Source organism: Buteo buteo, chromosome 20 (assembly GCF_964188355.1).
Source record: "Buteo buteo chromosome 20, bButBut1.hap1.1, whole genome shotgun sequence".
Classification (NCBI taxonomy): Eukaryota; Metazoa; Chordata; class Aves; order Accipitriformes; family Accipitridae; genus Buteo; species Buteo buteo.
The window spans coordinates 1,527,725-1,544,739 of record NC_134190.1 but is presented as its reverse complement, the minus strand read 5'-3'; the positions used below and the strand labels follow the sequence as shown (position 1 = coordinate 1,544,739).

Here is a 17,015-nt window from a genome sequence, read left to right as displayed (position 1 = left end):
TGCTGATGGCTGTGACATCTGGAAATAATTTCATAACAGAAAGAGCTGGGAGAGAAGTGCATGAAGAGAATGATAATACAATTCAGATGCGTTAATTAAGAAGTGACTAATTCTTTTCCAGGGTGGTACTGGATGATCGCTGAGACACTGGTAGACATGGGTTTTGGTTGGGATGAAATTTGGTCGCTGAGGGTAGTAAAATGGCTTTGTTATTCTCAAAGCAAGTAACTCACAGAACTTGTGGAAACAGCAAAACTAGAAGTCAAGGTTATCTTTGGTTACGCGTCCAGGTGCAGAATCTCACCATTGGAGGCAAATGTCAGGTTATGTGATAGAAGCTCATCTGCATGCCCTCAAAGGAGCACAGAGAGACAATGGTGGGGGGGCAGGGGGACCCTAAATAATACCCTGCCCCTGCTGTTCCCAGGCCCATGGCAGGAGCCATCAGCCCGTAAAAGGCCCATCACCCCAAGCCCAGAGGAGCACAGGGGCACGAAGGCAGGTGGCAACCCAAACTGCAGGCTCAGAGGAAGGGACGGACACCCCGTCCAGTCCCTCCCAGGGCTGTCTCAGGAGACGCTCATGCCCAGGTCCAGGAGTGACACCCACGGCGGTGAGTCGGTGCTGGAGCGCCTGCTGGACTGAGGGGGGCTAGAGGTGCGGGGCACATTATGGGATGCGGGGGAAGAACATTTTGGAATTGCACAGGACTTATTATGGGATGTTTAGGGGAGGAACCAATGGTGTAGAAAAGGAAGGATTTAGTTGGCAAGGTGATCTAGGTGAAAGGGGTGGATTTACGTGACAAACTTAAGGTATGTTAGCATACTTTTTGTTTAATACAGTGTTAATATGTTAGTTGCATGGGGTTTTTTTTGATTTAAAAGGTTTTGGTCTTCAGGATGACTAAAAGTTAAATCTGTACTGCTTATGCTGTTAGCTGACCATGTTAGTTGTATTTCTGCTATAAAATAAGCACATTACGTGATAAATTTACAGAACCTCAAAAATAGTTTCTACAAATCTGTGTTTTTTCCATTTCTTTTCTATTTCATCAGTCAGTACACAGTGTTTATAAATAATTTTTAAAGATTAGCAGCTAATTAAAAGTCTGTTAATGCAATCTTTGTGAAGAGTTCTTGGCATTTCAGAAGTAGTTCAGAGGTTAGAATTTTGCTTAACAGTACTTTTGGAAGAGTTAGTTAGGAAATCAGTAGCATTTGTTTTTTCCTAGAAAGAAGAGAGGAGGCGTGCAGTCAGGAGATAAGAGATACACACGGAATGAAATTAATAGTCTGCTAAGAAGAAAAAGGAGGTGTTGCCTCATCGATGAGGCTTAGATATAGAAATAATATAATAACCGGCCAATGAGAAGAATTTGATTCTTAGGGTTCAAATCTGTAAATGAACTTGCCCATAATGTGAATCTGAGGTATAATTTAATGTTGGTGTTCATGTCAATAATTTAATGTTGGTTATTTAATGTTCTATTTAAGCCATCTGCAGAACTGAACTTAGGCACTTTGAGGTCCGTAGACACATAGGCTTTTCCTTTTAAAAGTGCTCGCTGGACCTACAATTCTATGTCTGGATGTATGCAGGACTGCCACCTGGACAGGACTGAGCACACACATTGTGTTTAAGACTTCAGAGGAGACACAGCATTTTCCAATTTTCCACTTAGATTCTAGGAAGGTCTAATACGGCAACTGTGTTCTCAGTCTCTTAAGTCATATTAACCCTGGGATCAGCACAAAACACGACAACTTTGTTCACTATGATTTAAAAAGACAGTTGCAGGAGGTGGGTGCTGCATGCATTTTTGATAATACATGTTTGGTTAGAGTAAACAAATAAGAAAAAAAATACGTAACTCTGTTCCAGAATACCTGCCTCAAGCAGCAGGTAAATTTTCCATTCCTTTGAAAGTGATACCATAAAGATAAGAATTTATGTTTTCTTAGTCTACTAAGAGTTGTCATGTACAAGATGACATCTCGGAGCCCCATAGTTAGAACATTCAGCTGTTATAGAGCCATAGAATGGTTTGGGTTGGAAATGACCTTCAAAGATCATCCAGTCCAATCCCCCTGTGACGGGCAGGGACACCTTACACTAGACCAGGTTGCTCCAAGCCCCATCCAGCTTGGCCTTGAACACTGTCAAGGATGGGGCAGCCACAACCTCTCTGCGCAACCTGTTCCAGTGCCGCACCACCCTTATAATAAAAAATTTCTTCTTCATGTCCAATCTAAATCTACTCTCTGTCAGTTATAACTGTTGTGTCTGGTCCTATCACTACAGGCCTTGGTCTCTTCCTGTCTTTCTTATTAGCCCCCTTTATATACTGGGAAATAGATTCTGATCTTTATGAATGGGAAATAGATTCTGGTCGCTGTTTCCAAGGTTGTTTATGCAATTTGTATTTTGTGGTACTTAGAGAAGAAAGAGACTAAGAGTGAGTGTGTGATTGAGTGATTTGGATATCCTCAGTTATTATAACTCTGCCACTCCTTTATAAGATTGGATGTAGATGGCTAGCTCATAGTTTCAAGCAACTGGCTCCATGAGATACACTGAGGCTTTAACTTGAATCTGAGAAAGAAGAACATTAGGACTTGAGATCTACATTGTGCTTCTGCATTTTATATTAGGTACTCAGTATGCTGGCTGTAATAAATCTTATTTTAGGAATGCTCTGTTCTTCCCTGTATATTGCATAAGGGCTTGGGACACTCGCCTTGGCAACACTTAAGTTTAGTTTTTGGTCTGGACAATTAGCTTCAAGTAGCTTTCCCTCCCTCTTCCCTCAGTCATGAAAAATAAAATATGTCACATGGATTCTTTTTCTTTTTTTTTTAATAAACTGCATTCAGTGGTATTTTTGAAAAGTTAGTAATATATATTTATTTTGTAGTTGGTATTTAATCTTTAAGTGTCCTATACACTAAGGGAAATTGAAAATCTAATATGTGAAAAATCTATGGATTTTGACTCTTAACTGAATAAGGATGACTGATCAGCAAGTGAAGTTTCATAATATCTTGAATAAATTAACCACATATTGATATAATTAAAGTTGAGTAGATTTTTTTGTCTTGAATTTTCTGAGTTGTTGATATTAAATCTTAGCCAAATTGAATAATCGAGAGGAAATAATTATGTTGATATACTATTTTTCTAATAAAATCAGTTAAAAAAATAGAACTTTTAAAAAAGTATTGAAGAGTAAGAAGAACAGTTTGCAAAATATTAAAGAAAATGTTCTTGGTAGTGTTCTGATAATATAGTTGAAGAAAAAAACTGAAAAAATATTATAACCAGGTATAAAAAAGAATACTTCCTTTCTGACACCATTCGTGAATAATATCTATTTTTTATGACAAAAGGGAGTGGGAATTGCAGAAGAATCCACATCCATACACATCCTCAGAGTTGTCTGACATTCTATGGGACATTATTCCAGGTATCACATAGAAAATGAGACTCCATTCTCCTTATTGTGCTCTTGATCCTTCATCTGCATGGTTCAGTGTAGTCTGACTTCTCTAATTGGATCTGACCAGAATTCAGAGTTTGAAAACTCCAACATTGGAGGAAGACTTGGGTAGTGAATAAGGAAGTATGTAGTTTCTCTCACTTGCTTTTAAAAATATGATAGTTTTTATCCTCTTCTAGCTATAAATGTTTATGGACATGGATCGTTGGTCTGACTTTTCTTTTATCCATCTTCATCTATTACTATTTCTTGTAATTCATAATAATTTGATGAAAGTTCACATTCATAACATTTTATTTTAAATAGAGAATTTAACCAGTTTCTTAGGATATGTAGAGTTTTACTCTTGAACTCATCATGTTGCATCATCCTATGCCTAGGAATACTTGTTGCTAGTTACACTTGAGGGAAATACTTTCATCAAGTATACTATAAAAAGTTTTGGGAAGATATAATCAATTGTATCTAGGGTTTGGGGTTTGTATGTTTGTTTGTTGAATTTATAAGTCTGTGCTGCTTTGCCATTTCCTAACAATGAAGTATTCTTTATTTAGTTCCATCATCTGAATTTTTGTCCAGCCTAGAGGCCTTTATATTAATGTACCAGGTCTTGACAGCTGAGTTCTCTTGCTGTTGAAGGGCTGCAGTTAATGAACACCTCCACGTGTTGTTTTATTTTCAAAATTTCTCTAACTTTTAAATCCAATGCTTACACTGAGTCTGATTATTCAACCATTGGTTGAGGTGACCGCAAGTGGCAGCGACTCTTACAAGAATATGAAGAACACTTGGTTATAGCTTCAGCTACTTGAGTGCCTATAAAAGAGGTGTTTCTCTTTCTGGAACTTTAATGTTATTACTTAGACCATTTGCTTACAAAGACCAATGTTTTCTAAAGCCCTGGATCTTCTTCTCTCAGCATAATAATTACTGGTCAATTTAGTAGGTTCCAGATTTATTAAGTTCACTTAGGAATTTCAAATGCAAAGGAAATAAATTAACCATTAAATTGAACTGTGTTCCAAAGACATGTGGGAAAGTTGTTGTTCTGGGTAGAAAATTCTCCTAGCATATGAACCAAGTTGACATGAATATGACTAGAATAAAACAGAGAATGACAACTAACACCACCTCGACCTTTTTTTTTTTTTGGTGCCTAATAGTTTAAAGAAAATAAATGCAAACCTGTAAAATAACCAACGGTGGCCAAAATGAAAATGAAAAAAAAAAACCCACATCAAAAATTTTAAATTACTTAAAGCACAGAGAATAGAAAATAAATTATTGCTTTACTGTGAGGCAAAACTTGCAGTACAGCTGTAAGAAAGCTTGTCTTCATAAACATAGATAGATTGCCTTTTCACTCTGTTTTTCCAAGAACTACAGAATTGAATCAATAGCAATACAAATACAAGACAATTGATGCATTAAATAGTGTGGCTAAACCTAGATTTAAAAAAAAAAAAAAGCTTTCTCATGGTTCTTTTTATAACAAAGAAAAATATATCTGAAGGTGGTATCTCTTGAATTTGTGTTTGTTGATTCGTTAGCTCTCAACTAGGATTAACATCAGCTTTTCTAAGGAGTATAATGAATGACTGATCCAACTTTAAAAGACATGGTACCTATCTAATTTCTTCTTTTTTTAAGCATTGAGAAATTGTTAAACCCAATATTCCCCTTCTTGTGCAGTCTAAACTGTTCATATTAATCAGTCCCCTCTGTCCCTGCCCCCATCCTCTTTTAGAATTAGGGTTTTTCAGTCTTCTCACTTGGAGCTATGCCATACACTGAATTTTCTCTCCTGGCAGTTTTCCCAGAGTAAGTTTGAAGTTTTATTTTCATTTGTTTTTCCTTTTTGTGTCCCAATCATCTAGCCACACCCTTAATCAGACCCGGGTGAGTTTTATAATCCTTAACAGTTGCCTGGCAGATAGGGAGTTTTGTTGCCTAGACAGGACAGTAGTTCCTGCTATAGAAGAGAGAGTGATCTGGGTTAATTCTAACATCTTCTCTAAGATTTGATACGACTTTGGGGTTATTTCTTCTTTTGATAGCTGTTTCAAGTATTTCTTCAGTCTCTCTTTCTGTGATTGTGCTATGCCAATTTCTTCCTGTGAAAAAAATAATGTTTTTTCCATAGGTGATTGTTTATACCAGGACCTTGGTCAAAATGTGGAAACATTGAAAAAGTTCTTAACGGGTGAAAGAGTAAGGCCTTGTAGCTGAAATTATGTCCTCAGAGATACCAGAAATGGAATTGACCTATGTTTGTAGGGCAAGAAATACAGATATGACAGAGAAAGACCAGAGTGACAACATGACTAGCCTAGGAAACATTTTATTGACTTCAGCTTGAAACCTGAACCATCCTCAAATTAGAATTTCTTGTGTAGGCAGAACCACTCTCATCTTCTTAAGTAAGCATCCTATAAGGTAAAAGGCCTTGCTAGTCTGATGATTGTGGATATATCCATTAATCTGTGTTAGCTGACTACAGTTTTAATCAAGACGGTTTATTCACTGAAGTCAACAAAACCGTTCCTACAGCATAAAATAAGGAACAAATCTTTGGCTAGTGTTGAAGGCCAAAGAAAGCATCTCCCAATTAGTTTAGCTAAGGAATATATTTGAGGGGTGTCCTGGTTTCAGCTTGGATAGAGTTAATTTTCTTCCTAGTAGCTGGTATAGTGTTATGTCTTGGATTCAGTGTGAGAAGAATGTTGATAACACACTGATCTTTTCAGTTGTTGCTAAGTAGTGCTTACACTAAGTCAAGGATTTTTCAGCTTCTCATGCCCAGCCAGCGAGAAAGCTGGAGGGACACAAGAAGTTGGAAAGGGACACAGCCAGGACAGCTGACCCAAACTGACCAAAGGGGTATCCCAGACTGTGTGACATGATGCTCAGCCTGTAAAGCTGGGGGAAAGAAAAAGTAAGGGGGGATGTTCAGAGCGATGGCATTTGTCTTCCCAAGTCACTGTTAGGCGTGATGGAGCCCTGCTGTCCTGGAGATGGATGAACTCCTGCCCATGGGAAGTGGGGAAGGAATTCCTTGTTTTGCTTTGCTTGCACGCGCGGCTTTTGCTTTCCCTATTAAACTGTCTTTATCTCAACCCACCAGTTTTCTCACCTTTACCCTTCTGATTCTCTCCCCCATCCCACTGAAGGCGGAGTGAGTGAGTGGCTGCGTGATGCTTGGTTGCTGGATGGAGTTAAAGGATGACAAGGGGACATAAACGGAGAAAGGAAGGAAGGAAGAATCTTTTTTTAGTCTTTCTGAGAAATCATTGAAAACAATTTAGTTGTATGACAAGCAGTTTCTCTTTGCTGACATCTAGCACTCTTTGGAGGTGCTGTGGAACGGCCCAAGTGAAAAGTCTGCTTGTAAGACAACAATGCTGTTCTTCACCTAGCAACATTTCCCTTTCAATGCTCAATCTTCTCATAATTTTGCTCTTTTGTTTTCCAGTGTTTTCTACAGTGTTTTGTACAGGTCTCTTGCTCAGTGGCTGTAACTTCATACAGATGCTTTGGTATTTTTTCATACAGTCTAGCAGGGAAATACAACTTGCAATAACAGAACAACAGGAGAGGAAGAGACATGAAGCACAACCTGTCTTTTCCTTCTGGATGTCATACCATAATGTACGCTACCTGCCAGGCAGCGCATTGTAGCTTCAATTTAAAAGAGCAATTCGCTCTTATTAAAGGTGTAGATAGGTATATTTTCCATGTTAACTACTGGAAAGAGTTGTTGGGAGGTATGATGTGAATTCTTTGCATGTATCAGCATGTGATAGAACAGGAAAATTAAAAACAAGAAATGGAAAGTTCGGCAGAAGTAACAACACCAGCAGTAATAAATATTTTACCAGGAAATGTCTAGTGGTTTGGGGTTTTTTTTTGGTACAGAGAACATCAAAAAGCAGGAAAATTATTAATCCAAAAAGAATGATAACAGCCAGCCTTATGCTACATGATTGCACAGACTTTTTGTACTTCATCAGGCAGTCTCTCCTTTTCCTATCTCCTACATATTCTTGTTCCATAGTCTCCACTTTAAAAGTTTCCTTTGTGGCGAGCTCACTTCACAGTAGCCAATTGGGTAAGCTGACTCTCTTGTTTTCATGCATAGAGTAAGTGCTGCTCTTTCTTCATTAGCTTCAAGACAGCTTCAATACCAAGGTGTGCATTCTTCAGTAATGTTGTTCAGGAATTATGCCAGATGTGCTCATAGTGTAGAGTTTGCTTGTTAAAAGCTAATAATTGTCCGTGTTTCTTCTTGTTTTTTTAAGATTCAGTGTTAGGCTTTTCTTTTCTTTTTTTGCCTGGAATAATGCGTTTTTCTATTCAATCTTAATTTGGAAGCTGTTGTCAGGGACATCTTTTCTGCTGTATTCACATTCACAATATTTATCATATCTTAACTACATCTCCAGCATGCTTCAATCAAAAAGCTGTTGCTTTCCCTACCCTGGGAAGGAATTCAAGATGGGAAATGGCTAACAAACAGAAGGGACAGAAAGGAGTTCTTCTGCTCTTCTATTTTCAGATCATACTTTAAGACTTTGAATTCAGACTCAGTGATTTCCTATTACTCATAACTCATTTCTCTACTTTGAGGCACTTTTATGCTTCTCTTCTCATTAAAAGGGTAGTCTGTGTTACTCAAAAAAGAAATTGTTTAAAACACCACATCTAATGACATTGCATAATGTCAGCAGTTGCAGGCACCACAAATCTTTTGTCTTAGAGTCACCCAGGCAAACCTCTAAGGAAGATTTATGAGTTTGAGAACTCTGCCTGAGGCACTTTTGACTTCTGCAAATAGTGACTGCGTGCATTTTATCATGCTCCATACTTGTTTCATGACTCTTATTAAGTGCCCATAAATATTTTTACTCGATTTACCTGCTCTCATTTACTAATGAGTGTGAAATACCTATTCCATTAAATGTTAGATGGACTTATTTTTGGAGGGGTATTATTAAAAATGTATATTTATATTGTTTAATGAAAACTATGACCTAAATTAGGATTCAGGTCAATGAATTTTAAAGTTGGATTAGAAAAGTAAAGATGTGACACTCAAGAGGAACTTTCTGAAGTATTTTTGCACATGGAAGATTTCTCTAGTCCCACGTCATCGCATTTTGGTAAGCACTGAAAAAGAACCTAGTCTTCTAGTGATTTTTTTTTTTTTTTGTCCTCAATGGGCGTAAGAAGAAGAGGGTTTTTTTTTCAAATTCTGAATTTTTATCTGAATCTGTAAAAGAAATTGAGGCCAGGCTGATCAGTCTGGCTCAAGGGCAGGATAAAGGGGATAGAAAGCCCTTTTCCACATAGTGCTTAGCTAGTACTCCTCTATAATGTTGGACAGCTCTAGGAATATTGACCCAAAGTACCTTTTGTTGGTGTTTTCCTGCTAATCCTTGCTAGTCTAAGGAATTGCCAGGTTGTGTGTGTGTACATGTGTTTGTGTGTATATACAGATCATTAATTGTCATATTCATGATTAGAGGAAAGAAAGCCTCACTGGATGTCAGAAACCGTAATTTTGTCTTACTTGCTTATTATTTTGAATTCAAATTTTGCAAAGAACAAATGGCAATATCAAGGGTAACCTTAGCATACTTAATGAACACATTTGTGTCCACTGATATTAGCCAACTTTGTGTAAAGTGCAAACTTCAACATCTAGTGCTTCACTAAATGCATAAAAGGCAGAACAGCTCTATTACTTATGGTTCTAAGAAAAGCTTTTTCACTAACACTTGCAGCTGTGGCTACTAATTATCTTGGCACTCCTCCTCCTGCAGTATGTGTAGAAAGGTTCCCTTAGTTCTCTAAGAGATGTGACCAGTGACAATAGATCATGATGGAATGTGGAAAAACAGAATCTATTTTCTGTTCTCCTTTACTAATATGATGATGACACTTCACATACAGATGGGAGGGAGAAATGTATTTGGTCCCTACCAAGACTTAGACTAAGATTTTTAAAATACTTAGAGGCAGTTAACTTCCTTTGAGGTCATTCTCCTTTGAGATGATCTCAGTCTTGAAAGTGATACAGGTCTTACTATCCGTACTTTAAACAAATAGCGAGCAAATATCACTTTAGCTCCTGGATAGAGGATGGAGGTTAAAAAAGAGAGATCTAATCTAGGAAAGTTAAAACTAGCCCACTACAGCACTTGATGATGAGTGATGGCGCTAGAATCCTTCTACTTGACAAATCTATCAAACACACCACAATAAAGGGTATAAATAGTTTGCAGAGGAGTGTATTTTTAGTGCAAAATAAAGAATAATTCACTCTGAGTTTAAAAGTCAGCTATGACCTGTTTATTTTAGATCACTTAGGTGCTTGAACAGTGAAGGCATTGAGCCTCTTCTCACTTCTGCTATTGGAAGCACCTAATGAATTTCTAACAATTGTGAATATGATAAAATGTCCTTCTTATCCATTGACCGAAGCTACCAATAAGGTAGCTAGTGATGTAGTAGTAAAATTATTTTCCTGATTTAGAAGAAGATTAAAATACAACAACATGTAAAAATATAACAACAGATACCCTTCTGTTATAAACTGGTATGTCAGCATTTGAACTTAAGTGAACTGTCAGTTTGCATGAGCAAAGATTTTTTAATTCTTGCTTAGAACAGGAATTTTGCTTTTGAACCTTAAGATAGGAGCATCCTGCACATTTTTGGGCTGTTGCAATGTCTGTGACTGGGCAGAAGTGTCTGTTTACAATAAAATACAAGTTTTCCAATTTCTTAGGAAATAATAGGCTTTGGAGGAAGAGTTTGAGAAGCAGGGAACCAAGCAGCTACGAAGAAAAAATTCAGCTCAGATAGTATAGTGCTCCAAGTGACCTCAGTGGGACATTTCCCCCTACACTTCTTCCTGTTTCACCCGTGTTTATGATAGCTCTATGCTGCAGTATCTGTGATCACCTATACAGAAGACACGCTCACACACTGCTCTTTAAAGTTCTGATTTACTTAAACCAGTTTTGTAGTAGAATGTAAAACTTTACCTACGATTTCTAAGTCATCAGTATGAAAATGTGGTGAACGGCAAAATTAAAAAAGCCTGCTTTTTCTCTTTCCCCAAGGTGAGGGAGAAACTGCTGCATATAGGTAGCAGCACTGCTAAGGCACAGCGTCCTTAGCTGGGGAGGAGATACTGGAGCAGTTCTCTCTGTGTGCTTTCTTTCCTCTTGTTCTTGTAGAGACTGAAACCATCCTTTCGTAATTTCCTCCATATTTTCACCACATACAGAATGTTTTGCATAGGTCATATACATGTTCTTTGTTCCCCTGATAACCACTTAGAGTCAGCTCTCAAAGTTGCATCCCTTCAGTGCTCTGGAATTGGCCATTCATGATTGGCACTTAGACCATCAGGGCCTTTGAATCAGTGTGTACCTGCGTTATCCTGGTCTCCATTATCATCCTATGCATGTGGTCTGGGGAGCCTCTTCTACCATTTTGAGACCACCAACTTCTAGTTAAAGTGGTGGCATTTTTCTTAATGGCAAGCAGAAAAAAATTTAGCAAGAAACAGTTGAAGGCCATCTTGTAGCAAATACCCTATCTTACATATGGTGTCAGGGGATTTAATTCTGTAGCCTGCTATACCTGAGGCAAAAGAGGATGGCCCTTACCAATGAAGTCAATAGGATCATTCTCATATACCTAACATTCTGGTTGGTGAGAAAACCACAGTATTTACAACTATTTTACTGTACGAATCTGGGGCTTTGCTGTTATTTTAAGATAACTAGTATAGAATTTGTTTCTACAATATGTAAAAAGACAATTACATTAGTAAGCTGTTAATTAATGTAAGTGATTCTGGAGCAGACAACTACAGTTATGTAGTGCGTGGTCCTGCCTTCCTTCAGCTATGAGCTGAAGCTTTGATCTGTCTCCATTCCAGGATTATTAGCTGCATGATATATCCACTGCAATATAGAACAGTCTCCAGTCAGACTGTGGTGGACTTCTGAAAGTCATATTCATTTGGTTTCTTTCCCTATTTTTCTGTGTGATGTTTCTCTAACTTATCTTTCCCTTGCTTTCTCAGTGATTACAATGGCTTTCTGGTACAGAAGGTGGTTTTGGTGGCCTTTGTTAGATAATGACATTACCTCTGCTGTATTCTGTGCTTTCCCTGAGGCAAAAGTAGAGGCAGCTATTATGAGACATGGTAAAAGAAATTTGCTAGTTTCTTGTTAGGTGGAAGGCAAAATGTACAGTAGTAATATGCTAATATCGAGATGGAGAAATACACAGAAAAATCATGCCAGGTGTTGAGCCATCAGTATGAAAGACTTGGCAAAAGTATTATGACCAGCATTTAAAATATGCCAGCTCAGTTGTGTCCTGAGGAGGAGGAGGAGGAGAAAATCCCCACCTTGCCCCTTAATGATTGACATTGTGCTTCAAGCTTAATTAAGTCACTAAGTATATTGTCTAACTTGCAAAGTTGCAATATTGCTGAAAACCAAAACAAAACATTTCTTATACAAAATTTACCATTCATAAATGAAATATTCTTTTTATAGGGAGGAAGCAATTTATTTTATTTATATATATTTTTGTTTGTAATATGATCGCCAGTCCCTCTGTTCTTCTCTTGTAAGACAACAAAAAGAGATATGCAACTCTGTTTGCAGTTATTTTTTTTTAAAACCTTTGATATAATAATTCATCCAGTTCCTGTTTCTTTTCTCTCTTTTTCAGAAGTTTTTCTTTGATAATTTTAAGTTATCATTCTGAGTGTGTTTTTATTTAAGCAAAGTTTTCTGTTGTTTTTCTGTGAAAGCTTACATCTTGATAGGTATCAGCATGGTAAAGATAGCTTCAAGTGTTCACTTAAAGATGTTATGTTTCAGATGGGAGATTTGTAGGAAGGTATGTAAGAGATGCCTTTGAAGTAAGCAGACTTAAAAACCTTGAACTGTAAAAAGTTACTTTATTATAACTGTTCAGGGCTATAATATATATGTTTTATTACAACCCTTAAGGATCCTCCATTCTCTTTCTCATCGTTTTTGGGTCCCTTGCTGATAAAGACCTGTCTAGTCTATAAAATTTGCACTTGAAGTTACAAGGGAAAAGTGCCAAACACTCTGACTGGGAGCAGAGACTTGAAACGTCTTTTTTTTCCATACTCAGCACAAATCTGGGCTATTGATTGCATTTGGATAAACCTTTACCATTTATTTTTAGTTGTTTCACTTTGGACAGCTATATATTCAGCATGTGAGAGAGAGAGTTTCCTCTTGAGGATGGTGGGCAAGCTAAATCTCAGGGGTGCAAGATGGCTGGGTTCAAGTCTGATTGCTTCACCGTCCCACATGAGAATGGGAGATCTCTAGGCTCTTTAGCATACACTTGCTCTTCTAGCATTTTCTGTGCTTTCTGCTCATCTCCCTTATTTATAAAACTGAAACCTCATCTTGGATCTGAAAGAAAAATTTGTCAAGAGAAATCCCAGTACTTTCCAGAGAGGATGGGTTTTGCCCAATAGATTTTGAAATTATAAAAAACTTTGCTGGGAGAATGCCTTAGCAGCTTTCATTTGCGACTTAATTCTTGTTTCCATTTACAAGAAAAGGAAATGTATGTTACAGGGAAGCTGAGCATTCTGTCTGCCGCCTTTTGTACTAACTGCAGAACCAAGACTGTGAGAATGGCAGCTGTGTCTTTCTTCAATTTTGTGGTTCTTTCCAGTCATGTTTTCTGTTGTGGTCCCCTATGGAAAAATCATAAAGTACAACAAAAAAGCACCCTTCACTCTAATGTGGTTATAGTTGGTCTTCTTTGCAGATTAGCTTCCTTTTAAGTGTGGTCTCCATGCAGAACATCAACAAATAGTATGAAGATTTATTTCAGATTAAGCTCAGCAAAACAATGCATTTTCTCCAATAGATATAATACTTATTTTTTCAAATGTAAGTCACACATGCCTGCTTCTTCAGTTGGCTAGTTATCACAATATTAAGACTGAGGAGACAAGGTAATAATTTATTTGTCCCGCTTTCCCAAAAAGACAATAACAAAATGCGATTTCAGCTGGCATATTACAGGATCCTGGAATGAATGCAGAAAGACTCTAACATGCATTAGCTGGAAGTCTTTGATTCCTTGCAAGAGAGAATGGCTTCTTCAGAGCTGCTAAGTCAGGTCTGCAGACCTTCCTAGCATGATTCTTGCATATCATTGACACATGTTTAGCAAATGTTTTCCTAACATTATAAATTCTAACACAATTTGTGTATGTAAGCAAAAGGAATGAAGAAATGTCACTCACATCAAATTAGTTTTGTATATCAAACCACTTTTAGTAAAGACATCTAAAAACATTGTTCAGATAGGCTGTAGTTCAACTACAGTTTGGCCTAAGGTGGTCAGTGCTGTAATACTTTAGGCCAAGATGGCAATATAGACCTATATTAGACCTGGATTTTTTCTAGATCTCATGCCAAATTAACTTTTAGTGTAGTATCCAGAACACAGCACAGTGATTAAGAGTATATCAACTGTGAATTAAAAGAACAGTATTCTGGCCCCTTATTTCACACTGCTCTCATATTTAACTGAAGTATCTTAGTTTTATTTATTCATTTTATGAATGAGAATTCTTGTTTTTAGGCATCACTGTAATACTTTTTCTCTCTGAAAGAAACACAAAAGAAAAAAAACAAAACATACTGATGTGTTCTAGAATCTAGTTACAAAGATGTCACCAGATATTCCTCAGTATGTGTGTCTTATCCATATAAGAAGAATGTTTGCTTTGATATTCATCAATGTACTATGCAAGCCTTGGAATGTAAAATTAAAGAAAACTTAGTTTCTGATCAGTTTATGATATCAGAGCTTGCTGAAATCTATAAACTATTACGAATTGACAATGGACTGCTAACACTTCGCTAAGATTATAGAATACCTTTTCCCATCCTTAAATAGAAAACAATTTTTTGTTTGTTTTTGATGATTCCCAGCTTAGGATTCTTTATCTTTTGAATGAGTGTAAAAGATCAGGATGAATTCATTTTAGCTAACTATTTTGCACAGAAATAGTGCTTGTTTTATGGTTGAAGTTGTTAAAAGGAAAACTGTATTTAAAGTTTAAAACACTATCATGAAATAATGGAAATCTACTCCTTAATTCCTAGTGAAAGATTTCCTTGATGACTTTCGAAAATTGACTAAAGATATATCTGTTACCTCTTCCACATCTGTTCTTTTTTAATTTAATTTTGTTTTATTTTGTTTTTGCAGATTATCTCCCCCCAGTTGTTTTTCCAATGTGGTTAATAGCACAAGCATGAAAACTTTTTTGCTGCTCGAGGGAGGAATGGCAGGGGACCAAAGTGAATGGCATCACTGTTTTTCAAAAAACAGTCTCCCGAAACTACAGTCTGAGACTCTACCACTGATCCACATCTCTAAAAGATCAGTATATTTCTCTTTTCCTCCAGAATATCAACTGTTATGTACTGCATCAAGATCAATGGTTTTTCATTCTTTCAGACTTCAGTAACAGAAATAATAATAAATTAGTAGGATGTGTTGTCTGTGTTTGAGTATTTTGTGTGATGGTGGTACTTGAAAGCTGTCTGTAAAACATAGTTTGTATTACCCCTTCCAGAAAGAAAATTAATTGAAAGCTCATAGGCAACAAAGTCATTTAGCAACCATAATGGTGAAGACAACTTAGACAAATGTATTTCGAAAGTGTTGGAAGAAGAACCAAAATGATCATTCTTTTTTTAAGAAATGTAGTTTTGGAGTAGAAAAATCACCCTCCATGTCTAGGTATAGCTATCCTCAGAGCTCTAGGTTGCTTCTTGCTGGTATTTAGTTTATATACATGTAGTTAAATACTTCAGCAAGATTGGGCGTCAGCTATGTCCAAGATGGTAACTGTTTTGTTCAAATTAGCTGAATTGGTTCAATAAGAAGTGTATCTGCAAGAAAATCTAACATTGATATTTCATTCTATTGCTTTATTTTCATGCTTATAAGAATGGCTGCCAATTGTACAGTTCGTATGGCATTCTAGGGATGTAGTTCTTCCCAACACTCATGGGATCCCAGTTCTTCTCAGCACTGTATGGATGCTGTTCTTCTCCAAAGAAGAGGCAGAGCTAGATGTGCACTTCAGGGTTTTTTTAAGCCTATCCAAGAAAAGATTTATTTTTCCTTAGGATTAAATAAATCTTCCATTAATTTTATAATTTGCAATTGTTCTCTTTTTTTCTATAACAGACATAAATTACCTAGTTGCTCTAACATTCTCTATAAAACCCCCTGTCTCTGATGTCAACAGGAAATACACTATTGACTTCCTTGGTGATGAGCAGTGAATGTCTTCCAATTAGAAAGTTCCCAAATGTAATGCTATCATCATCATCAGGATAACAATAAATATTTGTTGGAGACCAGAATTACTTCAAGAGGTTTAATTTCGCAATATACCTATATCTATTTTTCATTCATAAGTGTCCACGTTTTGAGAAATTAAGTGTGAAGATCAGCCCACAGAAGTGTTGATCTCCTGAATTTACAATACTAATTCAGTGCATGCACAAATCAAATGTTAAAAAATGTCAGCAGTTTTATTTCTGTTATTTTTCCATGGCATCATTTGCATGATGAAGAGTAGATTTTAGAGGTTTCTTGGGAGCTGCTAACAAAAGGTGTAGCTGAAAAATTGTATACAGTTTGTAAAATAAAGTACTGTTCTACAAGCAGTCTGTAAGGAAGCTTTCTATTTATCTTTCTTGCACAGATATTAAAAATGCAGTAGGGTACTTGATAAGCTTGATGTTCATTTTTTTCTCCATGCTGTGCATTTTTCTTGTAAAAATTTGAGACCCAAACTGTGTGCATTCTGATTCATCCCGCATTGGTATCATGGGTCTTCAAGTGGCCTATGGGGAAAGAGAACTTGCTGTGCTTTTGGTGCATTTCTTCTTTCAATTCATAGATGTTATAATTATAGGGGCAAATACCTTCACTTGATGATTCTTTATAGTACATTCTACATGTGATTTGAGTGAGTTGACATTGCCGTGAGGGAAGTTTCTTGCAGCAGAGAATCACTGTATAGCAAAGTGGAACTTGTAGCTGCTACTATTGTGCAATAGCAACGAAAATATGCTCTAAAAATATGCTCTGTGAAATAGCATTAGAAGTGTGAGTTGTCTGTTTTATTACAAAATGCCTTAAAAAAATATTAACTGGTTTATCATAACCTTGTAGCTTTTAAGAGCTTTATCTTTTTTTGCCTACTGAACACTTACTCCCTGCATTATAATATACATTAATAAAGCAAATATGAGGTCAAAGACAGGATAATTGACTTGTTTGTAACAGAAAATATGTTTTATGTGTTTAAATCCTGTGTACTTCATTTGAAAAACTATATGAAAGATTTGCAATGTAATTAATAATTAGTATTTTTAAAAATGCAGATCATTAGACT

General features: G+C 36.7%; 1 long non-coding RNA gene across 2 annotated transcripts in view; it reads left to right on the top strand.

The window, feature by feature from the left end:
- Positions 1–15,201, top strand: part of LOC142042391 (uncharacterized) — a 207,666-nt gene extending 192,465 nt beyond the window's left edge. For both annotated transcript variants that reach the window (XR_012653743.1, XR_012653741.1), the window contains exon 3: positions 14,807–15,201. This is a non-coding gene — a long non-coding RNA (uncharacterized LOC142042391). The remainder of the gene's footprint in view (positions 1–14,806) is intronic.
- The last annotated feature ends 1,814 nt before the right edge of the window (positions 15,202–17,015 follow it).